The 13,849-nt window shown below is 51.5% G+C and overlaps 1 protein-coding gene across 5 annotated transcripts in view; it reads left to right on the plus strand.

Annotated features, from left to right (window-relative positions):
• Window positions 1-9,533: 9,533 nt before the first annotated feature.
• ZFAND6 (zinc finger AN1-type containing 6) overlaps window positions 9,534-13,849 on the plus strand; it is a 56,119-nt gene continuing 51,803 nt past the window's right edge. For 2 of the 5 annotated variants that reach the window (XM_079764163.1, XM_079764167.1), the window contains exon 1: window positions 9,535-9,691. The gene's annotated coding sequence lies outside the window, so the exon portion shown is untranslated. Of the gene's footprint in view, window positions 9,692-13,849 lie in introns of all 5 variants that reach the window. The other 3 variants (XM_079764165.1, XM_079764164.1, XM_079764168.1) reach the window with 3 other exon arrangements.

Raw genomic sequence — 13,849 nt, forward strand, 5'->3', positions numbered from 1 at the left:
ACGCTCAGTGGCCAGATTATGATGATCTCTGAACCATGATAATCTGGCCACTCAGTGTGTGTGTGTGTGTGTGTGTGTGTGTGTGTGTGTGTGTATTAGAGGCCCAGTGCATGGGTGGGGTTCGGCCAGCCTGGCCAGGGGGAGGGGACATGGGCGGTTGGCCACCCTGCCTGCTGGTCGAACTCCTGGTCGAGGGGACAATTTGCATATTAGCCTTTTATTCTATAGGATAGACACTGAGTGGCCAGATTATTATGTGTTCAGAGATCATAATAATATGGCCACTCAGTGTGTGTGTATATACATTAGAGGCCTAGTGCATGAATTCTTGCATGGGTGGGGTCCGGCCAGCCTGGCCAGGGGGAGGGTACATGGGTGGTTGGCCACCCTGCCTGCTGGTCGAACTCCTGGTCGAGGGGACAATTTGCATATTAGCCTTTTATTATACACGATGATATACACTGAGTGGCCAGATTATTATATATTCAGAGATCATCATCATCTGGCCACTCCATTTCAATGAGGCAAGTGGCCCATGGGCCGTGAGTTCGACATGCTTGCTGTAGAGAGCATGCATGAGTGAGGGGTGGCCTCATGCCTGTTCAGTGGGCCTGAGTAAGCCCTGACCCAGGCCCCCCGCCCCCGCCTCCCCTCCGCTCAGGTCTCCCCTCCAGCTATCTGGACACGGGACTCCAGAACCCACTGACCTGCTTTGAGCACCCACGTGGCCTGGAACCCAGACCTCTCTCATTTCCCCACCCCGTGGGGATGCTTGGAGCTCCCGGGCCCCTGGGCCAGTCTCTCCCCCCTTACCCCCTGCAGTGGCCGAGCCTCGTTCCTGCCCGACTTCCCAGGGTCCAGTGGCGGGTTCCAACCTCCTGGACTGATCGCCCACGTGTTGGCTGCCCAGTCGCCCACGGCTCGGCAGGCAGCTGCCCTGAGGAGGACCCTGTGATTGACCCCAAACCTCCAATGGGATGTCATTTTTTTAAAAATACATTTCTAGCCCTAACCGGTGTGGCTCAGTGGATAAAGCGGACTGAAAGGTCCCAGGTTTGATTCCGGTCATGGGCATGTACCTTTGTTGCAGGCACATCCCCAGTAGGAGGTGTGCAGGAGGCAGCTGATCAATGTTTCTAACTCTCCCTCTCCCGTCCTCTCTGGGAAAAAAAAAAAAAAAATCAATAAAATATATTTTTACAAAAACACATTTCTATTGATTTCAGAGAGGAAGGGAGAGAGAGAGAGAGAAACATCAATGATGAGAATCATTCATCAGCTGCCTCCTGCACGCCCCCTACTTGGTGGAGCCCCCAACCTGGGCATGTGCCCTTGACCAGGAATGGAACCGTGACCTCCTAGTTCATAGGTCGATGTTCAACCACTGAGTCACGCCGGCCGGGCTGGGACATCTTTTTAATTTTAATTTTATTTTATTGATTTCAGAGAGGAAGGGAGAGGGAGAGAGAGATAGAGACATCAATGATGAGAGAGAATCATGGATCGGCTGCCTCGTGCAACCCAGGCATGTGCACTTGACCGGAATCAAACCCGGGACCCTTCAGTCCGCAGGCCGATGCTTTGTCCACTGAGCCAAACCCTCCAGGGCCTGGGCTGGTACATCTTCATGTTGACTTTTTTTTTTTTTTTTGTAATATGTTTTTATTGATTTCAGAGAGGAAGGAGGAGGGAGAGCGAGATAGAAACATCAGTGATGAGAGAGAATCATGGACCGGCTGCCTCCTGCACACCCCCCACTGGGGATCAAGCCTGCAACCCGGGCATGTGCCCTTGACTGGACTCGAACATGGGACCCTTCAGTCCACAGGCTGACGCTCTATCCACTGAGCCACACTGGCTAGGGGCTTTACGATGACATTTCTGAACCTCTGGCCTGGCCACTCCTGTGGGCTCTGCCCCCACGCCCTCCCAGCGATACCCACATGCTTGTGTGTATTTCTGTGGGTGCATTCTGGGGTTGCTGAGCCCCACCCTGAGTGACCGGGAGGCCCTGTGTCACCGTGTCCCCCAGCTCCAAGTCTCCCTGGAGCAATGTTCCCCCTCGGGAGGCAAGACGGGGGACCACATGGCTGTTGCACTCCGCCTTTCTTAAGCCTCCTGGCCAGGCTGGGCGCCCGGACGGCTCTGCCTGCCAGGGACTCTGAGTTGCTTGCCAGTGGGCCCGGGTGTCCTTACCCACTGACCTATTGCAAAAGACCGTCTGCTTTTAGCTGCGACGGGATCAGATAACGAATCAGATAACGTGACGACCGTTCGCCTGCGGCTTAATTTGGGGCTGGACCCTGCATTAAGCATTCTGCATGAACTGTCTTCCGTTTGATCAAGCTAGCAAAGAGGGTATCATCGCCGCTTTAAGACAAGATATTGGAGCACAGCCTGGCCGGTGTGGCTCAATGGTTGAGCATGGACCTATGAACCTATGAACCAGGAGGTCATGGTTCAATTCCCAGGCAGGGCACATGCCCGGGTTGTGGGCTTGATCCCCAGGGGGGGCGTGCAGGAGGCAGCCCATCAGTGATTCTCTCTCATCATGGATGTTTCTCTCTCTCCCTCTCCCTTCCTCTCTGAAATCAACAAAAATATATATTTTAGCCCTAGCCAACTTGGCTCAGTGGATAGAGCATCGGCCTGGGGACTGAGGGGTCCCAGGTTCGATTCCGGTCAAGGGCACATGTCCAGGTTTCGGGTTCGATCCCCAGTGGGGGGAGTGCAGGAGGCAGCCGGTCCATGATTCTCTCTCATCATAGATATTTCTCTCTCTCCCTCTCCCTTCCTCTCTGAAATCAATAGATATATATATATTTAGAAAAAAAATATATATATACATACATATACTTTTTTAAAAAAAGAATCAACCAATGAATCATAAGTGGAACAACAAATCTCTCTCAAATCAATAAATATATATTTTTAAAAGAATCTTTTTTATTATGTTTTTTAAAAATATATTTTATTGATATTTTACAGAGAGGAAGGGAGAGCGATAGAGAGTTAGAAACATCGATGAGAGAGATACATCGATCAGCTGCTTCCTGCACACCCCCTACTGGGGATGTGCCCGCAACCAAGGTACATGCCCTTGACTGGAATCGAACCTGGGACCCTTCAGTCCACAGGCCGACGCTCTATCCACTGAGCCACACTAGTCAGGGCTTAAAAAAGAATCTGAATAAAAATCAATTCTAAATAAAATGCATAAGAATGTCCTCATCTCCTTGCCAGTTGACGACGATCTTTCTGATGTTAACCCCCCTGTCCTCCCATTAAACCCCTAATGCCCCTCCCACCCCACTCTGCAGCCACCTGAACCACCCTCCCCCCAGGGTGACCTCCACGTGAACCCAGAGGCACCTGTCAAGTCTGTCCTCCTCAGACCTGAACTCCCAGCGGCTCCGGGCACAGCTGACCCCTGGCTTCCAGGACACGGTGTTCTCACTCCTCCCACCTCTGTCTCCGCCGCCTTGGCCTCCGGGCGCTCATTCCTCCACTTCCTTCTCCTTGAACTCCGCTTCGGGCTTGGTCCTCCCTCTGCTCTGTGCTAACGCCCTGATCAGCCTTGGCTTTAAGTATCATTTGTGGGATGATGCGTCCCCAAATGTTCTCCTCCCCTGCCCAACGCCTCTTCCCTGACCCTCGTCTTATCATCCAGGATGTGTGATCATCTCCAACTCTCTCTCCTACCCTGCCCCCCATCTATCAGAAAACCAGTGGGTCCACCTTCAAACTACACTGAATGGCCAGATGATGATGATCTCTGGACGCATAATAATCTGGCCACTCCGTGTGTATCCTATAGGATAAAAGGCTAATATGCAAATGGTCCCCTCGACCAGGAGTTCGACCAGCAGGCAGGCCGACCAACTGCCCATGTCCCCTCCCCCTGGCCAGGCTGGCTGGACCCCACCCATGCACGAATTCATGCACCGGGACTCTAATATATATACATACATACATACACACACACACACACACACACATGCACACACACACATACACACACACACACACATATACATACATACACACACATACACTGAGTGGCCAGATGATGATGATCTCTGAATGCATAATAATCTGGCCACTCAGTGTGTATCCTATAGAATAAAAGGCTAATATGCAAATTGTCCCCTCGACCAGGAGTTTGATTAGCAGGCAGGCCGGCCAACCACCCATGTCCCCTCCCACTGGCCAGGCTGGCTGGACCCCACCCATGCACGAATTCATGCACTGGGCCTCTAATATATATATATACACACACACACACACACTGAGTGGCCAGGTTATTATGCATTCAGAGACCATCATAATCTGGCCGCTCAGTGTACATCCAGAATGTGACCGCTCTTCCCTGGCTCCACCGCCATCACCCGGGTCCGAGTCACTGCTGTCTTATAGGTGTCCCTGCTCTTACACTTCCTGTCTTTTTCGTCTGCTCACTACACAGCAGCCAGAACGATCCTTCAAAACCTAAGTTGGAGCCTGGCGAGCGTGGCTCAGTGGTTGAGCATCGACTTCTGAGCCACACGAGGTCACCGCTTGATTCCCGGTCAGGGCACGTGATTCCCGGGATGTGGGCTCGATCCCCAGTGTGGGGCGTGTGGGAGGCAGCTGATCCATGAGTCTCATCATTGATGTTTCTCTCTCTCCTCCCTTCCCCTCTAAAATCAATAAAAATAAAATTTTTAGAAAATTAAATCAAATCTACTTCGGATCATGTTAGTTTTAAGCTTTTTAAAATTTTATTATTAAGTGTGTATGTGTTGTTTTTTAGACAGAGAGAAAGGGAGAGAGAGAAACATCATCGATGAGAGAGAATCATGGATGGTGGAGGGGGCAATTTACATATTAGCCTTTATTCTATAGGATAGACACTGAGTGTCCAGATGATTATGCGTCCAGAGATCATCATCATCTGGCCACTCGGTGTATAATGCTATACAATTTACTTAACCGCCTGCTTTTAGACAAGTGTCAATGACTCACTTTACGAGCAACAATAAAATTAATATATTGTTTTCTTAAAAATAAATAAATAAAGTAAGAGCCAAAGTATGTATGATGGTCCTCAAGGCCCTACATGGTCTGTTGGGTCCTCCCGATCTCTCCAACCTTGTTTCTTACTCTCCCCTCCTCCTGGCTGGCCCTGCCTGGAGGCCCAGGCTCGGACGGTTCTCTAAGTCTGGATCCCTCTTCTCCCAGCGACTCCCGGCACTCCACCCTCACCTCTTACAACTTCCTGCCAAGCTCGCCTTCTCAGTGGGGCCTACCCAGCCTGCCCCATGTAACACTGCAGCCTGCCCTCCCCCATCCTCTGCTCTAGTTCCCCCCGCCCCAAATATACTTTTATTGATTTCAGAGAGGAAGGAGAGGGAGAGAGAGAAACATCCATGAGGAGAGAGAATCATAGATCGGCCGCCTCCTGCACGCCCCATACTGGGGATGGAGCCCGCACCCCGGGCATGTGCCCTGACCAGGAATCGAACCATGACCTCCCGGTGTTCAATCGTAAGTCAGCTAGCTAGATACAAGACCCTTAAGCCAATTAGGAGTCTTTATTACGCTCGTGCTCAGAGCAGAATATATCTGTCAAATTCCGAGCCAACAAAGGAAGAAGCATTCTCTTTGTATATCTTTTCAGGTCTTTGTGTATGTTACTTTTGCAGATAATTTGTAACCTTGAGTACATATCCTATCTATACAGATGCCTGGCATGAGAATATTATCAGTATCAGCGTATCAGTCCCTGATGCTAGATGGCTAGCTTGCAAGGTCAGACAGTTAAGTTTATCTTTTCTAGTATCCAAACTAAAACAGTTCTTTTACAGAATAAGGGACTATCTAAAAATAACAATAGTTTACAATGACAGTTTATAGGACAAGGGACTATCTCTAACAATAGCAGAGAAAATCAAACAGCAGTTTTTATACCAGGTGGAGGTCACTCTGCTTCACCAGCAGACATAGCCACACGGGCTGCTGCCGCTTATCAAGAAAGGGTTTGTTCTGCCCTAACCGGTGTGGCTCAGTGGATAGAGCGTTGGCCTGCAGACTGAAGGGTCCGGGTTCGATTCCGGTCAAGGGCATGTACCTTGGTTTCGGGCACATCCCCAGTAGGGGGTGTGCAGGAGGCAGCTGATGGATGTTTCTCTCTCATCGATGTTTCTAACTCTCTATCCCTCTCCCTTCCTCTCTATAAAAACCAATAAAATATATATTTTTTTTAAAAAAAGGAAGGGTTTGTTTGCCTGGCTGGCATGACTCAGTGGTTGAGCATCGACCTGTGAACCAGGAGGTTAGGGTTCGATTCCTGGTCAGGGCACATGCCCAGATTGTGGGCTCCATCCCCAGTGTGGGGGGTGCAGGAGGCAGCCAATCCATGATTCTTATCATTGATGTTTCTCTCTCTCTCCCCCTCTCATTCTCTCCCTTCCTCTCTAAAATCAATAAAAATAAAAATTTTTAAAAATCAAATCAAATCTATGTCGGATCATGTTAGTTTTAAGCTTTTTAAAATTTTATTAATTTTGTGTGTATGTGTTGTTTTTTTTAGACAGAGAGAAAGGGAGAGAGAGAAACATCATTGATGAGAGAGAATCATAGATCGGCTGCCTCCTGCACGCCCCCCACTGGGGATCGAGCGCACAATCCGGACATGTGCCCTGACCGGGAATCGAACTGTGACCTCCTGGTTCATAGGTCGACGCTCAACCACTGAGCCACACCAGCCGGGCCTGCTCTACTTTTCCTTCTGTCTCTACCACTTACTGTCTTCGGACTCACAGCGTACAAAGTTATCTTTTCCTCAGTATCTCCCCGATGAGAGCAATAAATCTGTACTGGCAGGGGGTCTTCTGTTTTGTTCACGGACGTTCCCCAAACGCATAGGAAATCGAAACCCAGCGATTTGGGCATCGCTCACGGTCACCAAGCCCACACGTGACGGAGGAGCGCTGGGAACCCCTGGCCGAAATTCTAAATCCCTTCCTTATCGTCCTCCCACCCAGTGGCCAGAGAACAGTGAACAGCTGAACGGACCCCGGGCTGCAGAATTATTGCTAGAATCGGCAGAATGCACCAAATTGTTACAACCCACCATTTCCTTTCCTCCTTGGAGTTCTCCAATGGCTTCCACTTCCCATTAAGCAAAGTCAAGGACTGGATTTAGTTCTTTTTTTCTTTCTTTTTTAACTAGAGGCCCAGTGCACCAATTCGTGCACGGGTGGGGGGTCCGGCTGGCAGGGTCCAGCTGGCCTGCCTCTATTGGGGCCGACTGGGGGCGGGGCCAGCCATGGGGAGGGGCCTTGGGCGGTTGGCCAGCCGGCCCGGCCCCCTGGTTGAACTTCCGGTGGAACTCCCAGTCAAGGGGACAATTTGCATATTAGCCTTTTATTATATAGGTAGGATTTGGTTCTTTAGACCTGTAGTCATTGAGGCTAAAACCATCCCTCATCTCCATTATACTAAGATGGACTCTCTATCAGAGATGACATCCCTGGGCAAAATCCTGTTTTGTTGAGTTCGTCCATAATTTGTAGGCTTTCAATTCAAAGTGGAATGCCCTTTAAAAACACCCTTTCTGCCCTGGCTGGTGTGGCTTAGTGGATAGAGGGTCGGCATGTGGACTCAAGGGTCCCAGGTTCGATTCCGGTCAAGGGCACATGCCCAAGGTATCGGGCTTGGTCCCCAGTAAGGGGATGTGCAGGAGGCAGCTGATCCATGATTCCCTCTCATCATTTCTCTCTCTCTCTCCCTCTCTAAAATCAATAAAAATATATTTAGCTCTGGCCAAGTTAGCTCAGAGGATAGAGCATTGGCCTGCGAACTGAAAGTTCCCAGGTTCAATTCCGGTCAAGGGCACGCGCCTGGGTTGTGGGCTCGATCCCCAGTTGGCAGCTGATTCATGGTTCTCTCTCATCATGGATGTTTCCATCTCTCTCCCTCTTTCTTCCTCTCTAAAATCAATAAAAATATATTTAAAAAATATATATATGTATTAAAAAAAATACAAGGGGACTTGTGGTAAGCTGAAGTGTGCTTGTCCAGGGCCTAAACATAATGAAAATGTGTTTTTATTTTATTTTATAATTTTTAAAAATGTATTTTTATTGATTTCAGAGAGGAAGGAGAGGGAGAAAGAGAAACATCAATGATGAGAGGGGATTATTGATCGGCTGCCTCCTGCACGCCCCCCACTGGGGATGGAGCCCACAACCAGGGCATTTGCCCTTGACCAGGAATTGAACCCTGACCTCCTTCCTGGTTCATAGGTCCATGCTCCACCACTGAGCACGCCAGCCCGACCCCCTTGTATGCCCTGGGTTCAACTTGACCCCTTAAGTCCTGACCACGCCCCTGGAGCATCTGTCAATCAAAACTGGAAATGCCTCTTGAGCAGAGCAGGAAAATGCTGCGTTCGGTTCTCCGCAGGGCAAAGCACAGCTGCCTCCTCCAAACCGAACCGAACCGAACCCCTCTCCCCAAGTGAGACCCACCCAAGGGCGAGGACGGTGAGAGACTCCATCACAGCGCACAATTCCAAGGGACGCCCCAAAGCTCAGAAAATCAAGATAAACAGCACACTTTGATGCTATATTTTTAAATCAGCAAAATGGATGATGCAAAAAATTCACCACGAGCAAACCATGAAACTTTAACAATAAAGGGATCCTCGGGACCCGGTCCGCCTCCTACCTTCCAGCCCAGCCGAACCGCTCCCTTGCGGTACCAGCAGGAAAAATGACCTCCAACTTGACGTTGCACTTGTAGCTGGTGCTGCACTTCAGCCCGAAGGCGGGGACGCTCCGGGGAGCCATTGTCCTCCACCCCCCGCACCCCGCTCGGCTGGGGGGTGCAGGGGCCGCGCTGTAGGGAACCAGGGCGGAAGGGCGCGGGTGCCTTTGCGGCGAGTGTGCGGCTCGCTTCAGCACGCGCGCTTCCCGGCGGGATCCTCTCCTGCAAGCCTTGGCTCGGGCCCGGGCGGCGTCCCCGCCCCCTCCAGGCCGCACCCCGACCTCGGACTTTGCACGGCCGGGGAGCCCCCAGGGCTGCAAGCCGCGGGCGAGCTCGCTCGGATTCCCTCTTGCACAACTAGCAGCTGGAGCGCGATTCTTCCGGAGCCTCCGCCCCGGACAGGAACACGCCGGACACGGCGCGGTGGGCGGCGGAGGCCGCTGCTCCTCCTCCTCCTCCTCCTCTCCAGCCCCTTCCACGGGCCGCGAGACCCCTGAAACCGCGCCCCACAGCCTTGACGGGGCGAGGCCAAGGCGGGAGGTCAGGGGAGGCGAAGGCGGAACAGCGCCGGCGGAGGAGGCGGGGTCTCCCTAGGTCCCGCCCTCTCCGGGATAAAGCCAATCGCTACACGCCCCGAGTCATGGCCCCGCCCCCGGCCCCCGGCCTGCGAGCCGCCTGGCCGGTAATAATTAAGCAGCGGGGGGGCGGGGCGACGCGTCAGCGCCGGGCGCCGGCCAATCAGGGGCACTTCCCGTGTCGCGTCACAGGCCGAGCAACCAAACAGAAAAGTTTACTAAACAGCGGACGAGAGGCCGGCGGCGGCGGCGGTGAGGGGACCTGAACGAGCGCGGTTCGTCGGCCTCACCTGTCCTCCTTCACCCGCGGCGACCGGCGGCGGGCAGCGCGTCCGGCGGAGAGGGCCGCCGCCAGGTGAGGCGAGGTGAGGAGCGAGCGGCCGGGGCGGCGCCGGGTCCCCTCCCCTCCCCCCTTCCCCATGAGGCGCGGCCCGGCCCGGCCCGGCCCGGCCGGAAGCGGACGGAGGGCGGCAGGTGGCGGCGGGGCCGTGCGGGCCGCGGAGGGCCGAGGCCGAGGGTCCTGGCGCGGAGGGGGGCGCGGGGTGTGGAACCCCCTCCCCCCGTGGCCGTGTTCCGGGGCAGTTGGCGGGCGGCGGTCCCGGGGCGTCCGGGTCCCCCGAGCGCCCGGGCTGCCTGCCCTTCCGGGACCTTCCACCTGCCGCGCCCGCCGACGGGAAGGGGCCGGAGTTGGTCGCGCTCCCGGGGGGGTGGGGGGGGCCGGACCCAGAGTTTGTGCATTTTCTCCCCGCCCCCTTTTCGACCGAGTAACTTTCGGGGTCGCGTGGACGAGTCCCGTGGACGCGGGAGCGACTTGAACTTGATTTCGACCCGCTCGCTGCGGGGGGGGGGGGGAGGCCGCGCGCGGGCGACGGGCCGCCGTGATTTGTTTGTTTGTGGGGTTTTTTTGTGTGTGTTTTTTAATTATTTTTTTTTTTCACGATTCGGAAGTCGTCGCCCGACCTGGCGGCGACCTGCCCGGCAGCGAGGACATTTTTATGTGGATCCGTGTCCCCCGCCGTCCACGCGGGGCGGTCTGGAATGGTTTGCACGGCTCCACTTTCCAAAATCCGGGATTAGATTTTATTTTATTTTATTGAAAGTGTCAAATGCCATACACCGTTCAAAAAGTTGAGTTGTTTTTTTTTTTATTTTAATTAAAGTGTAGTTGGCGCCCTGACCGGTGTGGCTGAGTGGATAGAGCGTCGGCCTGCGGACTGAAGGGTCCCGGGTTCCATTCCGGTCAAGGGCATGGACCTTGGTTGCGGGCACATCCCCAGATTGGGGGTGTGCAGGAGGCAGCTGAATCGATGTTTCTAACTCTCTCCCCCTCTCCCTTCCTCTCCATAAAAAAATCAATAAAATATATTTTAAAAAGTAAATAAAGTGTAGTTGGCACGTAATATTAGTCTCAGGGGTGCAACCCGGTAACGCTATGTATCTTAGATCCAAGAGGCCACCGAACCCCTAAGACCACAAAACTTTGGATGTTAAGGTTAGTTATGTAACCATTATGTGACCACTTTTTTATTTTTAGGGCGCCCTGGCCTGCCCAGGTCTTCAGGGTCCGGGGCTTCAAGAGGGGGGGGGGGGGGGAGGATTTTTCCTGCCAAATATATAGATGCACGTTGAAATTTCCCAAAATTTTAAAATTTCCCAACATTTGCCTTTGCAACGCTTTCTTTTGGTCAGTACTGCTGGATGTTGGTGGACTCAGGAAACATGAACATTTTATTTTTATTTTTTATTTTTTAAATATATTTTATTGAGAAACATCGATGAGAGAGAAATATCCATCAGCTGCCTCCTGCACGCCCCCGACTGGGGATGTGCCCGCAACCCAGGTACATGCCCTTGACCGGAATCGAACCCGGGACCCTTCAGTCCCCAGGCCAACGCTCTATCCACTGAGCCACACCGGTTAGGGCATGAACATTTTTTTTAAAAAAGAAAATGACAATAGCTCTAGGAATGCAGTGGAGACGATTGCTTAATAAACCTGTTGTATACATTTATTAGAGATCAACAAAATGGAAATATGTTTAAGGCAAAGCGCAGGGATCTCAAAGGTATAGGAGGTAATTTTAGGCGTTGGTGGACTATTATCTTTGTTTTTGTTTTTTAATAGATTTTGTTGTTGTTTATTGAGGAGAGGGAGGGAGAGAGAATAATGTATCGGCTGCCTCCTGCACGCCCCCTAGTGGGGATGGAGCCCCCGACCCGCACATGTGTCCCCGACCGGGAATCGAACCCGGGACCCTTGGGTCTGCAGGCCGACACTATCCACTGAGCAACACCGGCCGAGGCTGTGGACTATTACCTTGATCGCGGCGAGAACTTCCTCGGTTCAAACCGATCACACCTCCCACGGGAAGTGGGTGCAGTTTATTATGTGTGAGTTATACCTTCAGAAAGCCGAAAAAAGGTATGCAAATATATATATTTTAGCCCTGTCCCAGCGGTATGGCTCAGTGGGGTGGAGCTTGGCCCCCCATGCACTGAAGGGTCCCGGGTTCGACCCCAGGTCAGGGTGCATTCCGGGAGGCAACCCATAGGTGTTTCTCTGTCTCTCCCCCTCTTCTCCCTTTTCTCTCTAAAATCAATGAAAACGTGTCTTCGGGTGAGGATTATGGAAAAATATGTGATGTATGTGTGTGTATATATATATATGTTTGATATGTAGTATGGCTAATATGTGTTTACTATACCACAAAAGACGACTATGTAGCACAATACGGTATAAAGAGGTAGAACGTAGTAAAAATCCATGGCTCCTCCCCCAAACCTCGACCTGGAGCATGACCAAAACTTGCATCTGTTTACGTGTTTCTTACCCGTCCTCGCGTCTCCCCGCCCAGGTCTAGTCTGGTAGGTTTTGTGTTTATCATTCCCTTGCCTTTAAAAAAAAAACCCCACAAAAATAGTTTCATGACATAATATTGATACGTTTTTCAGTTTGCCTTTTCTTCTGGGCTTTATAAAAATAGCACGTGATCGTAGTCTCTCATTTCTTTCATTGCCGTACAGTACTGTCTTCATCTTCCGTCACTCGTGGGCATTTCGATGGTGTGTGGTTTTGTTTTGTTTTTTATTTTGTTTTGCCGTCAACAGCTGTCCCCTCGGAACATTTCTTGTTTCTTGAACTCCTGGTGTGCCCCATCGCAGGATCCTCTCTGGAGTACGTAGTGTAGATTGCATGCCAACGTTTTATCATTCGGGAGTGACACAGATTGAAATGCTGGAAATAAAATGAATTAAAAACACGAAAAACTTGAGGGTTCTCTCTTATGTTCTCGTGGGAGATGGCGTAGCCATGATTCGTTCCTATGGTTTGAGCACGTGCATGAGAAACCAGGATTTCTTTTTTTTTTTTTAATATATTTTTTATTGATTTTAGAAAGGAAGGGAGAGAGATAGAAACATCCATGATGAGAGAGAATCATGGATTGGCTGCCTCCTGCACGTCCCCTTCTTGGGGCGGGAATCGAGCCCGCAACCCGGGCACGTGCCCTAGGCTGGAATCGAACCTGGGACCCTTTAGTCCGCAGGCCGACGCTCTATCCACTGAGCCACACTGGCCAGGGCAAACCAGGATTTCTTGTTCATCTGTGTGGGATGACTCTTCTCCTTTGAAATCGCATTGTAAGATGTCTGGCAGTAGGTGTGACCTCCTTTTTCAGAGTAAAAATAAGAGCCCTGGCCAGTGTGGCTCGGTTGGAGCGTCTGTCCCATGCACCAGCGGGGTACGGATTGCTTTGTCTGGGCGTATAGGGGAAGCAAGCAATGGATGTTTCTCTTTCACATGGATGTGTTTTTTTCTCTCTCTCTCTCCCTGCCTCCCTCCCTAAAAAAGGAAGAAAAAAAAGTAAAGGAGAAAAAAACCCCACTTGATTGTATGTGACATAAATCACTCTGGCTGTGTTCCCCTCGCCCCCTTGTGTAACCTGGCAAATTATTACAGTCACACCTTGGAGATGTTGTGGGTCTGGTGCCAGACGGCCACAATAAAGCAAGTAGCGCAATAAATCGACTCATAATCTTTTTTTCTTTTCTTTTTTTGCTGGTGGAGGGTCTTGCCTTCGGTTTAAAAAAAAAAAGGCAACTTCCGTGCAGCACAAAGAAAGCGAGTGCAATAAAACGAGGTGTGCCTGCCCTTAAAATATCTCCCGTGCCCCAGCAGGCTCGTGTGAAAACAGTCCGAGTGTCTCCTTCCGGTTTTGCAGACGGTGGTTAAGGGGAGCACCTGTCACCTGGCGGGGCCTGCGAGGAAGGTACTAGGCGTGTCCTTCGGAGGGAGATCCGCGGCGGGTATTCATCAGCTGTTTGCTCACCACACATCGAAGTACTTGTTCCTTCCTGAGCCTGGATCTGGGAGTGCCCCACGGTGTGCTTGTGGGGCAGTCAGTCTGTTTTATTTATCATGCTCACTGCAGTGACAGGACAAATTAGGGAGCAGCATTCATTTCCTGAAAATGGGGTGTGTGTGTGTGTGTGTGTAACAGGAGTTTACGTATAGCTTTGAATAA

Source organism: Cnephaeus nilssonii (genome assembly GCF_951640355.1).
Source record: "Cnephaeus nilssonii genome assembly, chromosome: 24".
NCBI lineage: Eukaryota > Metazoa > Chordata > Mammalia > Chiroptera > Vespertilionidae > Cnephaeus > Cnephaeus nilssonii.